The sequence below is a fragment of the Siphateles boraxobius genome, unplaced genomic scaffold (genome assembly GCF_051911475.1).
Source record: "Siphateles boraxobius isolate OS27281-9 unplaced genomic scaffold, OSU_SipBor_1 8, whole genome shotgun sequence".
Classification (NCBI taxonomy): Eukaryota; Metazoa; Chordata; class Actinopteri; order Cypriniformes; family Leuciscidae; genus Siphateles; species Siphateles boraxobius.
This window is the reverse complement of record NW_027509208.1, coordinates 5,100,490-5,117,547: the sequence shown is the minus strand read 5'-3', so window position 1 is coordinate 5,117,547 and position 17,058 is coordinate 5,100,490. Positions and strand designations below refer to the sequence as shown.

The 17,058-nt window shown below is 36.6% G+C and overlaps 2 long non-coding RNA genes across 2 annotated transcripts; both read left to right on the top strand.

Moving 5' to 3' along the window:
- The first annotated feature begins 1,970 nt into the window (after positions 1 to 1,970).
- On the top strand, positions 1,971 to 6,080 carry LOC143729618 (uncharacterized). Its single transcript, XR_013200029.1, has 4 exons — positions 1,971 to 2,025; positions 2,259 to 2,284; positions 2,558 to 2,623; positions 2,726 to 6,080. It is a non-coding gene; the product is annotated as an uncharacterized LOC143729618 (long non-coding RNA).
- A 2,581-nt stretch (positions 6,081 to 8,661) lies between these two features.
- Positions 8,662 to 14,604, top strand: LOC143729617 (uncharacterized). Its single transcript, XR_013200028.1, has 6 exons — positions 8,662 to 10,041; positions 10,117 to 10,252; positions 10,360 to 11,235; positions 13,037 to 13,152; positions 13,237 to 13,348; positions 13,448 to 14,604. It is a non-coding gene; the product is annotated as an uncharacterized LOC143729617 (long non-coding RNA).
- Positions 14,605 to 17,058: the final 2,454 nt, after the last annotated feature.

Below are 17,058 nucleotides of genomic sequence, written 5' to 3'. Positions count from 1 at the left end.
ATACCTATCTATAATTATTTAATACGTTTACAAAGTTTTAAAGGATGTCTGTAATTATGATTTGTCGATGAACAGCCCGATACTAATTAGAACGGAAAACGTGCGAGCAGGCTTCTGTTGCTATGGTTACATCCTCAATCGAACGCGATTTCTGTTCGCGAGGGTCGCTAGGTGAAATTAAAAGTTCGGACTAATTTGTAATTAACTTTTTTTTTCGTTACTGAAAAACTTGCATTAAAAAACAAACATAGCCTTATTAGCCTATTAATGAACATAATCTACAAGGAATACGTACTATTAAGATCGAACAGGTAAAACCAGCTTGGTCAGGCTGAGAGAACATCTTAAACCAGTTTAAACCAGCGAACCATCTTAGACGGGTTTTTTGCTGTTTGTAAAGTTTTCGAATAGTGGAAAAAGAGGTAGTGGTGTGGAAGAAAACCACTCAGTTTTTTTAATTGGGTCCAAATCTGTATACCCTAAAAGTATGCTATTATTTTATTGGCACATATGTAACAACATGAAAGATTAAAATGAACGAAGCTTGCATGGTCCTCGAACATATGGGTCATAGTGGAGGCAGCAAAGGATGAACATCTTTCTTTTGGAAAGCAGGAAATACTTTATGGTAACAGACTTGAAAAATACAAAAACAGGAAATACTTTATGGTAACAGACATGACAAATACATAAGGAATTTAGGACACAATTTAACAAAAGATTGACATATTTGTGTTCGTTGCCACTATCGCCTCTGGCTTGCTTAGTTGGGGACAGACTATTCAATAGGCTATTATAGATTTGACTGTCACTACTGGATGAGAACTGAGAACTCATGAGAACTCATTTCATATTTGATGAACTTTACACAATTATTGAATGGAACTGAATCAGCACTGAACTGACCTCAGCTAAACCATGACACGCTTTGCTTTTTAGAGCTGCTTTACAGCAGAGCGGAACTCTGTTTGCATCTCCCTGTTTACTCCTGTAAAGCTTCTTTGAAACAATCGGTATTGTACAATAGCTATAAAGCGCTTGGCTATAAAAATAAAGGTGACTTGACATGATTTAACACTAGATACCATATTAAACACTAGAAATAATGACTGATATGAATCTCCTGTGAAGTAGCATAATTGGCTGGATATTTATCGAATTTCTCCACTAGCAGCAACTCTCTATTCAGAAAGATTTGGCTACTAATAACAGTATGAGGGTGAATAGCATGTGAAAGTATACAGCGCCATCTGCTGACAGAACGACTCTTCGTTTCTAGACTTGACAATGTCTAATTAATTACATTCTGCCAACGTCATCAACTGGCAGCATTTCTCTGTCTGACATACAATTTCCAGTAATTGAGAAATTGTAAAGGTAGGTAAGGTATGATTGGAGCTAAATTGGATCGTGCTATAGATTGCCTGTGCTAGGCATAAGGGGGTGGGGGTGAGGGATGCTGTTCAATATTTGTTGCAATGCTGCTTTCTGGTGATGGACGGTTGATATTACAAAATCAATACATTAATGTAGAGTAAAATAAAGGTAGACTTTTCCATTTCATGTTTTGTTGAATGTTATTTTCTAAACTATATTTTTATTTATATCTTATCCTCATACTTTCTAGATGACTATTACATTCGTGAATACTATTGCATAATAGTATTTTTTTTGCCATGTTATATAAAGGTTATGTAATTATTAGCCTTTTTTAACAAATAAAAAATGTTCTAAACACTTGCAGGAAATATTTTAAAGGTTTAACAGATGGTTTCACATCAACGGAGAGGTCCGAGCCAGCTGCAAATGGGTGGGTTAGCAGCAAGTGGGAGGAGCTTTAGCCGCAAGTGGGCTGTACAAACGTCCAGAGGATTTTGATTGGTTTATTTAGTATCACCTGTGTTGTAGTAGCTATTGGTTTATGCTCCACAGTTGGTGGCGGTAATGTGTAAGTTCTGTTGCGATCCATCAGAAAACAAAGAAGAAAACCGTTTTCACATGTCAGCGTGCCGTTGAGATGAAGGGGTAAGCTTGTTGTACAGTTTTTAGTTTTGTAAAAAAGCATTATGAGTTCTGAAAAAGACCATTTCATAATGGCATTTGTACACTGTTTTTAGTCTTGATGTATTAAAATAGAATAAGGGTAAGGTGTATCCAAATACATTTCTGTAGTTTTTTTAGTTGCACACAAATTACAAAATCTGTAACGTGCATGACAAGATCTTTTCTGCATTCCTTTTCTACAATATGCTCTCCAGATATGGATTCTGAAGACCATAATAAGGTATTGTGGCAGTGTAATTTTAGTACGTTTTAGGACTGCATTGATTTTCAAATTGCAAATGTCTTAAACGTTTTGTAAATGGATTTGATATTAGAATACAACTCCTAACTAAATTGTACAATGCATGCAATTCTTTTAAAACTTGTTTTCATTGTAGTTATGTTTTTTTCTGCGTAATCCACAATGCAATGTAATTTAAACATTTGTTAAAATTAATTAAATTAAAAATTAATGGATAATTTATCACTTTTTTTTATTCTAATCCTCTTTCAGAAGAAGAAAAATGCTCTGCACTCCCTGAAACCTATGGCAAGAAAAAAACTGAACTTGGATATGAAAGTAAGAACTTTGATATGAAACAAAAGACATATACTATGCCGGGTTTCAAATCATGTAACTATAATATTGGTCAGCTAATTTTAAATTACTTCATTTTTGCAGACCACACCCCAGTTGTGCCCTCTGTTTTTAGCAAGGTATGCATAATCAATTTTAATGATGATTTAAAATGTGTATCATAGAACAATTTTAATCCACTTATATTTTTCTTTAAGGATGAGCTGTTAAAAGACGATGACCCTTGTAGAAGATTTTATTATTTAGAAAACAAGTAATTTTGCTATATATTTGGACACAATTATTTCTTCTGTCTGTGACTTTGGATTTCCTCTGTGTATGTGAAAGACCTTGAATGGAATGTTGTTTGCTGCAGAAAATTCTATTCTGAGAAGTCACATGGTAAAAGACCTTTACCCAAAACTATCTATAGGGTGTGTTACCTTCTTTGGAAGAAGAAGTATGTATATAACTCTGAACCAAAATGTACTCGGGGGCGCGCACTGGAAGGCCAGAGGGCCAGAGAGCGTTAGAGCGCCGTTCTATGGAACGGGCCGGCGTTCGAAAATAAAGTCTAATTATTTCTGGCATCAAAGATCTCTGCGAAGTTATTTTTCAGAAAGATTGAAAACCACAACATTTGGCGCCCGAACAGGGACTTGGGTTTTGAGGCAAAAGGAACCACGAAAGGCGACTCTGGTGACCGACACAGACAACAGTGGCCACTGTACTTTGAGGTGAGCAGATTTTTGCTTTTGAAAAAGTATGTGTTGTCACCAGTGAGCCAGAGTGGTAAGACCCTTTAAAATGCTTCTCCAAGTTTAAAGAACTAAAAAATTGAAAAGAGGATCTTTGATTCTAGAAATAAGTGTCTATTGTTGTTGATGATGTCAAGTACTGTGTTATAGCGCGGCGGAGCTCCCGTTAGTGTTTGCCTGTGTTTATATAATCTGATGCAGATTGTGTGAATATTGGTAGGATGCTGATGTGCCGCTAAAGGTTTTGTCGTATGTACGTAAGAATTTATGTTTACTGTTAAAGGATAACAATTATTGTTTTTTCTTGTCAAGAGGGCCTTGAGGATGACAAGTGCACTGATAGAGGTTATCAGGTTTCTTATAGATTTAAGTATACTGATAAAGGGTATCAGGTTTCTGTGTTTCCTATTAAGAGGGCCCTGACGGATAATGGGATAGCATGTACACAGATGAAGTTAAGTATACTGGTAAAGGTTACCAAAACTCTGTGTTACTTATTAAGAGGGCCTTGAGGATAATAAGTTAATTGCATGTGCACAGATTAAGTTTGGTTTATTGTTACCGCCTTGTTATAGGTTAACAAGGGACTGGGTAAGTTTTATGTGGATTTCGCCAAGAGGGCCTGGAAGGATGGCGAATATTGCACAGATAAGTTTAGCTTTTGGCTACCGCCTTGTTATAGGTTAACAAGGGACTGTACGGAAAAGCTATGTAGTATATGACTCTGTTGTGTCGGAGGAAGTGAATCGCAGAGGTCTGTGATAGTTTAAAGTTATTCAGTGAAGTATTGTTTGTAAAAACAGTGAGAAACACTGTGAGTAGAATATAGCTCTGTGTGTGTATGTAGGATCCTGTCCTGTGTGTCTGCTTGACTGTGACTGTGGTTAAAAATAGGGGACAAGGAATGTGTGAATGTGCTTGAGGGACAAGTACTGTATAAATGAGTATTAAAAGTAAAGGAAATAGTAAAAGAAAACAATTGTTTCAAGATATTAGTCTTGCAGATTATTGTAGTATAAATAAGTTAAAGTATAAAATATATATTAATAAATGGACTGATATATATTAATGGATAAATAAATAAGAATGCACGTGCTTAATATATTATATCTTATATCTGAAGACGTCTAAAATTTGTATCTCATTATCCCTGAAGACAAATTGAGAGAAAAATGATTCTATTGTAGATAATTAAGTATGTGCTAATGAAAAAATAACTTGTGCAGTGTGCTAAAAGTGAACAAGATTGGGTGACCAAGTTTCAACAGTCATAAATAATTTACAGCAATCTTAGAATTGTAGTAAATGTGAATTGTTGGAAATGGGTGAGGAAAAGTTGATTCACCATGTTAGATTATTTTGAGCACAGCATGCAAATATAGGAGAAAGATTGAAGGCTGATTTTATGATAGGGAAAATTAATTAATTGTATTATACTCAGAAAATCAAAGTTAGATTATTGCTGATATTGCAATGAAGAAATAGCTTGCTTAGCTGCAACGAAGAACTGCTTTACTAAAAACAGAATGGGAGAACTGCTGTTGTCAACCAGTGATTATTATATAGTATAAAAGAACTAGGAAAAAGATGGTTAAAAAGTGGAATTTAGATAAAGAGCTAATAGCTCAGGAACAAATATTTATAAAGACTAATTTGATCTATGCAGCTCTCTGAGTGTTCAAGTTTCAGATGGCTTCAGTGTCGAATGGAAGAGGTGAAAGGTCAAAGACACGACTGCAGAGAGAAGAAGAAGAGAGGGTGAGGGGCGTTCAGCTCCCCTTCTGAAGATGACCACTCTCTGGCAAACTTAGCATGGAGAAAGACTGTTTAATGCTGGAAAAGGTGAAACTTTCACTATTTCACTGGAGACTTTTTCCTGAGGACAAGAGGAAAATCCTGAGATGCAAAGCTGTGGCAAAATCTATCAAAAGCCCAAACTCAGCAGAGGCAGAGAAAAAACAGAGCCAATATTCCAGTTTACACCAAGCCTTGAGTGACAGCTAGGCTGACGACACATGCAGAGCGACAGCCAAGAAGCTTTAACAGACTGATAATCTAAAAACAGAAGAACTGACCGAAACCCTTCCCTTACGGACAACACAGGTGTGGCAACTTCAATGATCACTCTAGAGACTGCTTCAAATTTAGTTATTATATTAACTTTATTCATTCTGATTATTCACTGGTCTCATAAGCAATTCTTTATATTCTCTGCTAAACTAACCCTCTTTGCTTTTCCAGTAGGTTCAAGTCCAGCCATATAAAAAAGAAAGAAAATACACTGAAAGAGACAAGTGGGTGCTCAACTCACCAAATAGTTCAATCTGAGGCTGGATTTGTTATAGTGAGGGCTATTATATGAAACAACTATAGGGCTAAAAGCATGAGAAAAATTATTCTGTAGCAAAGAAAAAGATAGACGCAAAATGTCAAAGAATTATTATTATTGTTTGCAAAACAATGATACTGGTCACTCCATTTTGTTTTGCTAAGTTTTTAGAGATATAGATTGGAGAAAAAATTACTCCAAAAGTCCAAAATTATGAAATCGCAAAAAATGCTGTCAAAACTGGGATAATCAGATGGAAATGTTGTTGGCCATGGATCCAAGATTATGCAGAGATCTCCAATTTATTTCTTAAAGCAGCTCATGAGCAAAAAACAAAAAAGAATAGGAAAAATCAGAAAAACAAATGACAAAATGTATTTGAAAAATTACAATTGGCAGGCTTATTATTCTAAAATACTTAGTCTATTAGAATTTGTAAAAAGAAAAAAAGGATTATAACAACGGTGTTAAACTAAACCTTATGATCATTGACACTTCACAGTAGTGTTTGAGATAGCTGTGTTGACCTGATCAACCCTTGGCTAAAATTATAGGATGCCACATTTAGAGCACAACCTGCAAGAGTGTATGCTGGCCAGTGTGTGTGTGAGAGACACTGAGTGTGAATGAGTGAGAGATGGTGTCTGAAGAGACACTAAGGCAAAACAATTATTTTGCCAATACAGCTGTATTTAAAATTTAACATGTGGGCCCACAGGGCAAATTCTGCCCAGTAAAATAATGACCATGGATGCATTTGGTTGAATTTCCTGGTCAGGAACTGAAGTAACAATATGAAAAAACAAAGAATGAAAAGAGAAAAATAAAAAGAGAAAAAACAGTGCCACATATGCGCAGCGCTTAACATGTCTGCCTTTCTTTTCAGCATATCATGATGGAGCTGATCTATGTCAAAAGTATGAAATATTGTCTTGTAACTTTTGTCAAAGTGGGTTGAGTATTGTCCAAGATGCCTAATAAATAATGTGCTGATAGTGGAACTCAAGACAAAGAGATAACTGAGTTGAATTGACTAATTTTAAGAGTACATTGGAAATTTATTGTGAGAAAAATGCAATAAGTTGCAAATAATGATGAAAAGTCAAATTTATGAAAAACAAATAGAAATATATGGATTATAGTCCTGCTGTTAATGAAAGCAGAAAGGACACCACTCAGCCCACATGACCTTTCTACAGGTAACATCATGAAGGACAATGGGACAGATGAGCAGATGATTGAAATCACATGTTGTTTTCACTAACAAAAATAATTAAGCTTTAATTTACAGATAGCAGCAGCTCGATTCCAGGAAGGATTCTGGAACAAGTCTAACAAAAAGAACCAGTAACTGTGCTTTGTAATTTCAGAAGAAGTGATCAACAGTGTGACATTTGAGTCATGAATGGAAGAAAAGACAAACTTGACCAGAAACACAGTAATGAGAAGAACTGTGCAAAAGAGAGACTCAACAGAGATGAGTACAAGCTCAAACAATAGTCAACATCAACCAACTTTCCTATGATTGGATGTTCAGCCCTTGAATAGATTCAGTAGCAACTTAATAATAACCCCATCAAAACAAAAAATTATTGCGGAGAAAAATAAATTACGCAACATAGAAAACAATGATAATGACTAATTAAGAAAAGAAACTAAAATAATGTTAACAATTGATATAGCATAATGGGAATTAAGACAATTAATGAAGGAAAAAATTAGAAAAAAATAACTTTAAAATACATTTTAAGGGTACTCAGATGTAACTTGTCAATACAAGGGTATACTTAATTAATTTAAGGCTACAGTTGAAATTAAAACAAGTATTAACATTGGGTATTCACAAATATTAGATTTAAATTAAGAATACAATTTGATTCAATATGCAATTGATTAGTTAAAATTATATTACAAGTAGTGCTCGATAGAAAGTTTATAGACTTAGAGGAAGTTATTGAAATCCAGTAACAAACAAGCCCTTATGAACAATCTAAATGGCACCAGAGGGGGGTCAAAAAATAGATATTTAGCATTTCACATGAAGGACAGATTGTCGAACCAATGAATACTTTTGAATATTCTCAGTCCAGATGCGCAATGGTTTTAAACCAGTGCGCAAAGGGGGGAGTAAGGCAAGGAAATTAAAATTTAAAATAAAGTTAAAATTAAAGGCAAAGGCATTTTAAATTAAAAGGCATTTTTGCAAAGTTTTGTGAAATTTGTGGCAAAAACAAAGTTAAGAAAAGAATAGCGACAAAAATAGGCCATATATCAGTATACCATGTGGACATGATATAGATGGGTAAAAGCAATGAAATCAACAGAGGAGGGACAGGAACAGAAATTAAATCTCTAACAGAAGTAATCCTTACATTGGAAGTCTATCAGAAATAAGGTCAGATTATATGTCAACTAAACAGAAGTATTGAAAATTAAAAATAAGTTGCATACGAACACAAGGAAGTTTTAATAATAATTAAGTTATAATGCTAATGGTTTAAATGGTTGATAGACAAACTTTTAGATTGTTAGATATAAAGAAAAAGAAATGTACATATAAGAAATATGTAAGAGTGCAAAAACTTGTTCTCTAGAGTTATTTTTCTAATTGTCTAATGAGTTTATTGAATGACTATTGTGAGATAAATGTAACATTGCTCTGAAGCTTTCTTAGTTAGAGTGATTACATGAGACATAATTAGTTTATTCATGATAGTTTATTTAGAAATTAGTAGAAATGAAAAAAAAATGTATTCAGTTTAGTCTTGAACTGAGGAGCTACAATGAGAATGAGAATCAACACGCGAGATTAAAAAGGTCAAAATGGAATTTATTGTTTAAATTTGGTAATAAAATAGAAAGTAAGCGAAATGTATTGCAATTTATTAGATAGGTGTAAAGTGTTCTGTTCACTAAAATTGACTGACTAAAAGATGGATTCTTCGAATTTAAGAATTGATATTCTTTCATAAAAAGCGATAGAAATGATAGTTATGTTTACCCAGCCATATTTTGAATTAATAGCCATATGGATCAAGTAGAAAAAAAATGCATAATAAATTAATTAAACTACTATAATAAGCAGATATTTATTATAATGCTTTGTCTGCATTAGGAGAAAAACAATTATGTGAAAAAAGTAGAATGACTTATGTTTGGTGATCAGTGTTGCACTTTTACTAAATAATATTGTGCAGGGAGGAAAATTTAGCGATTGAGTCAAGAAAAACTTAAGAGCAAAAGTTAAGGAAAACTTAATGAAAAGTTTGGAAAATTATGATTTTCTCAATTAGAGATGTTTTTGGAAATGCAGTATTAAAAGTGGGTTATTATTCTGTTGTGTACTTTGTATATTAAGATCACTAGTTGGAAAACCACGGTTAAACGAATGAAAATGCGGAAAAAAGATAATGAAAGCTAATTTGAGAGGGCAACCAAATTGATATTTACAAACCCTGGATGTTGATTCCAGTAAATGAGGAATTGAGGACGAAGAAGATGATTGATGAGCCAGACCCTAGAGGATATCTACACCGCAAGAAAACTTTCAATAGTATAAGAGACTTTTATGTTTGATATACTCTACATAACTGTGACAATAACATGCAATGCAAGAACAAAGGTATACACACACTTATAACAATGTTTCAGTTTGTCTGACTAGGAGACCTCGATTCTTTTACTTTTTCCATTAAACAAAAAAGAAAGAACAACTAAAAGAAATAAAAATGTATGGAAGAAGATGTTTGGCTCGAGTGCTCCTCCGGAGTGTGGTGGCTTAATCCAGTAATTGGAAAGGAGAATGGGTGACTCAGTTGGGTCACTAGGTAGCATAACTGAGGGAGCTGGATTTTGAAACTACACTCTGGAAAAAAGATAGTGAATGTGAGGCTTAATAAGCCTCAGAGGAGGGAATGTAGAAGATTTTATTATTTAGAAAACAAGTAATTTTGCTATATATTTGGACACAATTATTTCTTCTGTCTGTGACTTTGGATTTCCTCTGTGTATGTGAAAGACCTTGAATGGAATGTTGTTTGCTGCAGAAAATTCTATTCTGAGAAGTCACATGGTAAAAGACCTTTACCCAAAACTATCTATAGGGTGTGTTACCTTCTTTGGAAGAAGAAGTATGTATATAACTCTGAACCAAAATGTACTCGGGGGCGCGCACTGGAAGGCCAGAGGGCCAGAGAGCGTTAGAGCGCCGTTCTATGGAACGGGACGGCGTTCGAAAATAAAGTCTAATTATTTCTGGCATCAAAGATCTCTGCGAAGTTATTTTTCAGAAAGATTGAAAACCACAACATCCTCCATCATGCTTCATCTTCAAGGTAGTTGAATAATGTTATATAATGTGCTTTTTAACATTTTTTAACGGCCTCTGCTAACTGTTGCTATCTTTTCAGACAGTTATCAGGAGCGTTGCTGAAGAACATACTTCTTGAAGTTGTTCTTCAAGAAGGAGATGCTGCCTACATGCCCCTGTCATTGGCTTGCTCATGGTTCAGGGGCATAGTTGGGGATGACAATTTCAAGAATCAGGTACACTTCTTATGGCTAGAAAGTAAATATTAACATTAAAAAATAAAATGCATAACAAGAACATCATTGATAATGTTAAATGTTATGATCTTTTTTTTTCACCTCAGGTGTTGCATGCTGGAAAAATAAGTCGTCGTGTGGGTTTGAGTACAAATGCTGCACACCTGAGGGCTGTTTCACAAAACCAAGATAGCGGATTAAGCCGGGATTTTCCAGATATCCTGGCTGAATTAAGCCGGGACTCGGTTTCACGAAAGCAGTAGCACATAAGTTACCATGGTGATTTATTCTGTGCAGCTAGCCTGCTCCAGACCAGGCTAACAGCCAGGCTTAGTCAATCCTGGTGCCTTATCTGTTCAGTCAGCGGTCACGCCGATCAGAAACCAATGTGTTTTGTCATCTATGTGTTCAGCGCAATTTTTATCAGCCTGCATTAAAATACCTCAGATACATATTGGCATTCAGTCAAGTACTATTATTATTGTAACATTATGATGGTAGCCTACCATTATTAACTATAATAATAATTATCCATATGGGCATTGTTACTGTTCAATTGTGTTTTTGAAGACTGCTGTTGTTCTAAGTTTGACAGATAGGTCTTTAATAGGCTATTGTATGTGATGAGGGAATTAGAGAAATGGCTGATAAAGAAGCAAAGGGTTGTCAATCAAGTCAGGCAATATAAGTAGCTCTAAACACATGTTTCTTCCTTTACAATAGCATGCCCATTTTTGGATGACATCGTAGATGATGAAGCACTTATATTGAGAAGGGCTTTCAGACAAGAAAGAGTGTTTCAGGACAGGTCCGACCCATTGGCTTTCCCGACAATTACCTGCAAGAGCGTTACCGCTTTTCTGGGGATGGCATCCGCTACCTGTGCAGACTGTTGGGTCCCAAAATTCAGCACCGCACCGCAAGGAGCCATGCCTTGACCATTTCACAGATGATCTGTATTGGGCTCAGATTTTTCGCTAGTGGTATGTTCCTATATGCAGAACTATCCAAAGCCACTATTTGCCGCACCATCAGAAGTGTGTATTTGGCATTAAAAGGATATACGCACATCTTGATAACCTTCCCCGGCCACAGAAGAATGAACTATATCAAGGAGGGATTCTACAGGTCCTTCTCAAAAAATTAGCATATTGTGATAAAGTTCATTATTTTCCATAATGTAATGATAAAAATTAAACTTTCATATATTTTAGATTCATTGCACACCAACTAAAATATTTCAGGTCTTTTATTGTTTTAATACTGATGATTTTGGCATACAGCTCATGAAAACCCAAAATTCCTATCTCAAAAAATTAGCATATCATGAAAAGGGTCTCTAAACGAGCTATTAACCTAATCATCTGAATCAACTAATTAACTCTAAACACCTGCAAAAGATTCCTGAGGCTTTTAAAAACTCCCAGCCTGTTTCATTACTCAAATCCGCAATCATGGGTAAAACTGCCGACCTGACTGCTGTCCAGAAGGCCATCATTGACACCCTCAAGCAAGAGGGTAAGACACAGAAAGAAATTGCGGCGTGGCATGTAGGCAATCGGCCTGTGGCACTGCTGAGGTGTTATGGAGGCCCAGGATGCTTCGATAGCGGCCTTAAGCTCATCCAGAGTGTTGGGTCTTGAGTCTCTCAACTTTCTCTTCACAATATCCCAAAGATTCTCTATGGGGTTCAGGTCTGGAAAGTTGGCAGGCCAATTGAGCACAGTAATACCATGGTCAGTAAACCATTTACCAGTGGTTTTGGCACTGTGAGCAGGTGTCAGGTCGCGCTGAAAAATGAAATCTTCATCTCCATAAAGCTTTTCAGCAGATGGAAGCATGAAGTGCTCCAAAATCTCCTGATAGCTAGCTGCATTGACCCTGCCCTTGATAAAACACAGTGGACCAACACCAGCAGCTGACATGGCACCCCAGACCATCACTGACTGTGGGTACTCCAGTGCTGCTTCTGTGTAGCCCAGGTCAGGCGCTTCTGCCGCTGTTTCTGGTTCAAAAGTGGCTTGACCTGGGGAATGCGGCACCTGTAGCCCATTTCCTGCACACGCCTGTGCACGGTGGCTCTGGATGTTTCTACTCCAGACTCAGTCCACTGCTTCCGCAGGTCCCCCAAGGTCTGGAATCGGTCCTTCTCCACAATCTTCCTCAGGGTCCGGTCACCTCTTCTCGTTGTGCAGCATTTTTTGCCACACTTTTTCCTTCCCACAGACTTCCCAGTGATGTGCCTTGATACAGCACTCTGGGAACAGCCTATTTGTTCATAAATTTCTTTCTGTGTCTTACCCTCTTGCTTGAGGGTGTCAATGATGGCCTTCTGGACAGCAGTCAGGTCGGCAGTCTTACCCATGATTGCGGTTTTGAGTAATGACACAGGCTGGGAGTTTTTAAAAGCCTCAGGAATCTTTTGCAGGTGTTTAGAGTTAATTAGTTGATTCAGATGATTAGGTTAATAGCTTGTTTAGAGACCCTTTTCATGATATGCTAATTTTTTGAGATAGGAATTTTGGGTTTTCATGAGCTGTATGCCAAAATCGTCAGTATTAAAACAATAAAAGACCTGAAATATTTCAGTTGGTGTGCAATGAATCTAAAATATATGAAAGTTTAATTTTTATCATTACTTTATGGAAAATAATGAACTTTATCACAATATGCTAATTTTTTGAGAAGGACCTGTACAACATTGCAGGTAACATGAATTAGGCTACACATCACAAAAGAAACTTTAGAACAGGTGGAATACTTTTCTTTCCTTTTTTGATACAGGATTCCCTAATGTTATTGGTGTGCTGGACTGCACACACATTAGGATAAAACGCCCCTCTGGTGCACATGAAGGTGATTTTGTTAACAGAAAATCCTTTCATAGTATCAATGTTCAGGTAAGAGTGGGTTATGATTAGACCTACTATCAACTACATACATTTATTATGTGCATTAAATGACCTCAACACTTATTGCTTCAGATGATCTCTGATGCTGACTGAATCTTCAGCAATATCGAGGCAAAGTGGCCTGGCTCAGTCCATGACTCCCGAGTGTTTCGGGCCTCTGCAATTAACCAGCGACTATCACAAGGTAAGCCACCCAATTTGTTTGGATGAGCATCTTGACCATCATGACATTGTCAAAGGTTTTACTCTACGTTGATGTAACCATAACACTTTGTGTTCTCAGGTGAATTCTCTGGTGTGCTGCTGGGAGACAAGGGTTATGCCTGTCAGACATTTTTACTTACACCCTTTGCAGACCCCCAGACAGCAGCACAACGCACATATAATCTTGGCCATGCAAGAACAAGGGGCCGAATAGAAATGGCATTTGCCCTTCTTAAATCCCGTTTCAAGTGCCTTCACCACCTGAGGGTCAACCCAGACAGGGCCTGTGATATCACTGTTGCATGCGCTGTCCTTCACAACATTGCCTGTCTCAGGAAGGAACGGGCTCCTAGAGTGGCCTTGGAGATGGACTGGGTAATTCCGGCAATATTTCCAGATAATGTCAATGGCAGACTGATCAGAGACCAATACGTTGTTAACTATTTCAGTTGATTTATTGCTTTTTCGTGTATTCAACAAAGGTGAGGATGTCACAATGTTTTTCTTTTAATGAGGTCACTTGTCTGCCGAGAGCTTGGGAGAGAAAAAAAGAATGATTAATAAGTTGTGCAGGAGCCTACAGTCATGCTTACAGCGTGCATTGAAACATAACTTACTTCTTTTTGTAGTTTCTGGATTTCCAAGTCCAGTTTCTTTAGTGTGTTTCTTTTGATTTCAAATATGTAGGTCCAATTCCTGCAGTTTTCTTTTGTGATATTTGATTTGTATGTCTGCCAATTCAATTTGTTTTTTTAAGTGTATGCTGTACAGACCTCTGACAGTTTTTGAATCCTGTAAGAAACATATCAATTAGAAGGGCATGAATTGTGCATAGTAAGATGTCCTGTTGTCTTGATTGCACTATTTGTTCAATCTTACTGCTTCACCTAGGTCTTTATCCCATTGATGCCGTAGGCCTATGTGTTAGTAGCTCTTACAAATATTTAGCGCTCATATCTATTGTTACTCATAGATCTCTTACTTTACTATGTTGTTCCTCAAGAATGTTGTTTCTATGTTGTTTGTATGTTGTTCCTCAAATGTCAGTTGCTTTGGATACAAGCATCTGCCAAATGAGTAAATGTAAATGTTCAGTTAATACTTACTATGTTCCCAGATTAGCTCTCAGGCAGTACACCATCTGAGTCCTGTTATAAATATGATATTTTCTATGAGCATCACATCAGTGACTTCTTTTCCATTATGAATTAAATTAAAGTATTTCCACAAGAGTGACATGATACCTCCAGCCTTCTTGAGTCTACTGACAGAGTCTCCTCATCGTCTGCTGCAGAAGTTCTTTCACCCTGCCACATTAACCAAACTCATATTAACCTATTGTTGACAGGTGCCTAGCCTATATGCCTTTAATGAATAATACTCACTGGATTAATGTTATCCTCGGGTAGCTCCACAAGAGAAAGTGTGTTGGCAGATACTGCAAGACAATGTCAGTCAGTCCATATCTACAAAAATGTTTGATTACGTTGCATATGCAGTAGTGGAAAAATGTACCGTGTATGAAGGGGGAAGTTTCCATGGGTGGGACAGAGTCAGTGGCTGTCCCCCCCTGGATACCTTCTAAAACAGGCCTCCCTTTGTTTATATCGAGGGCCAGCTCTTCTTCTGGCGTGAATGCCAAGTAAGAGAATAAAATATGTGAGCAGGCACCTTCTAAGTCAATTATACATTATAGTCAATAATTTATCAGACACTTACCAGTCTGCAAAATGTTCTTATATTTGATCTTGACCTGTTGCCAGGTCCTCTTTGGTCCAGTCATGTTTGTTCTGTATAAATATTGATAGGATGTGTAACAAAAAAGAGTAACATAATTTAATCAGCTGTCAGATTCACACATGTTACAACATTGACTTCCACTGTTCATTTTTAAGTTTACAGTTGTTCATTTGAGCAAATGACAAGTAACTCCTTGAATGTATAATTATGACGTTTTCAGTAGCTACTTAAGCATTCAGTCGATCCGCTATTGTTTGCCATGCCCTTTCTCGCTCCTTTATAATAGCGGCAGTGTTTCCTTTTCTGAGTATGATGTACTTAAAAGATGTTGCTCATTTGCTGTGAAGTATGGCGCACACAACTTATCCATTGTAGCATCAATGAATCTGTGATGGACCGTGTGGTCTCTTGAAGAAAGCTGTTGACACCCACTTATCTGAATTACTTACACCTGGCTTGACATAGCCGCTCCTCCTGAACCTGGTTTGGCCTTTGTGAAACTGATAAAGCCAGGATGCACTGATCACACTATAGGTCAAGCCCAGCTTTATCTCTTATCCTGGATTTCTAAATTCTGCTTTTGTGAAACAGCCCTCTGGTACGCTTTGTTTACATTGGTGATGTATAAACTAGTTGTTAGTCTAAAGGAAAACTAAAAGTGGAATTTACTTATGTCATCCCTTGGAGTTTAAAAGTTCTGGACACCATTCACTTGCATGGTATGGACCTACAGAGCTGAGAAATTATTCTTAATGTTTGTAAATGTTAAATGTCAACTATAAACCCTAGTTCTTATTGTGCTTATCCACCAGGTTATGCTGGGAAGGGAAAGCGAGCCAAGCTCCAGGGCATTTATTCAGAAACCTTCCACCCTGTATTTTGCAGTTTTTTGATAGTGTCCTTACAAATAACAAAGACTAAAAATAATAAAAAATAAAATAAACACTTTTGCAATAAATTCTGAGTGACTTGTACATGATTTTATTCATTGAAAAAAATTATTTATCCACCCTGAGATTTAAATGTAATATATGTGTAACACATTCAGAAGAAATTTAGTCTGCTATTTAAAAAAAAAATTATGCAGTAAACATGGATGGTAACTTTTTTTTTTTTACATTAGCCAAATGTTTTTCATGTATTTACACATTCACTTCACTGAGTCCAATTACATCACATTTTAATATGTTAGTTTACTTGATACTGTAGAATTGTAGAATATGCTTGAATAAGGCCTACAGCCTGATGAATTTAAAACACCATCACTTTAACCTGTATGGTAAAAGGTGTAAAGACGTGACTTCATCATTGGCAGTGAGTGGTATTGGACACACACAATAATAACAAAGCTGTAAGAAATCAGACCATGCTGAAGAACGTAATATTTAAACGTTTATTTTCATTACTGTCGCTACTTCCTGCCATACTCATTCACCCCCGTCCTCGGCAATGACAGCTCGGTGATTTCCGCATAAGCCCCTCCCACTTGCGGCGTAAACTCCTCCTAATTGCACATTTGTGAAATCCCTCCTACTTGCGGCATAAGCCCCTCCCACTTGCGGCGTAAGCTCCTCCCACCTGCAGGTCTACGAGCTGCAGCGATACATACTTGGAAAATTCACAGTTTTTAATGGACTCGTCCACTGGGTGGCATCATAGCAACAGTTCATTGCCCAATATCTGTTAAGTAATAATCCTAAAACAAAATTAATAATTTACTGTTTGTTCTGTATCAATACCAATTTAGACCAATGTTAATCATTACTTATATGGGATATTTGTTGGTGGAATGTCAAATCATAGTAAACTGTTCCAACAAATTATTACCTTCAGTGCACTGGTTTTTGAGTAGGCTACGGGCATAAAATAGATTTTATGATATTATTTTTGATTAACATCCAGTATGTTCACCTGCTTCTATTTCTCACAAAATTTGTTTTTCCTTGCCTA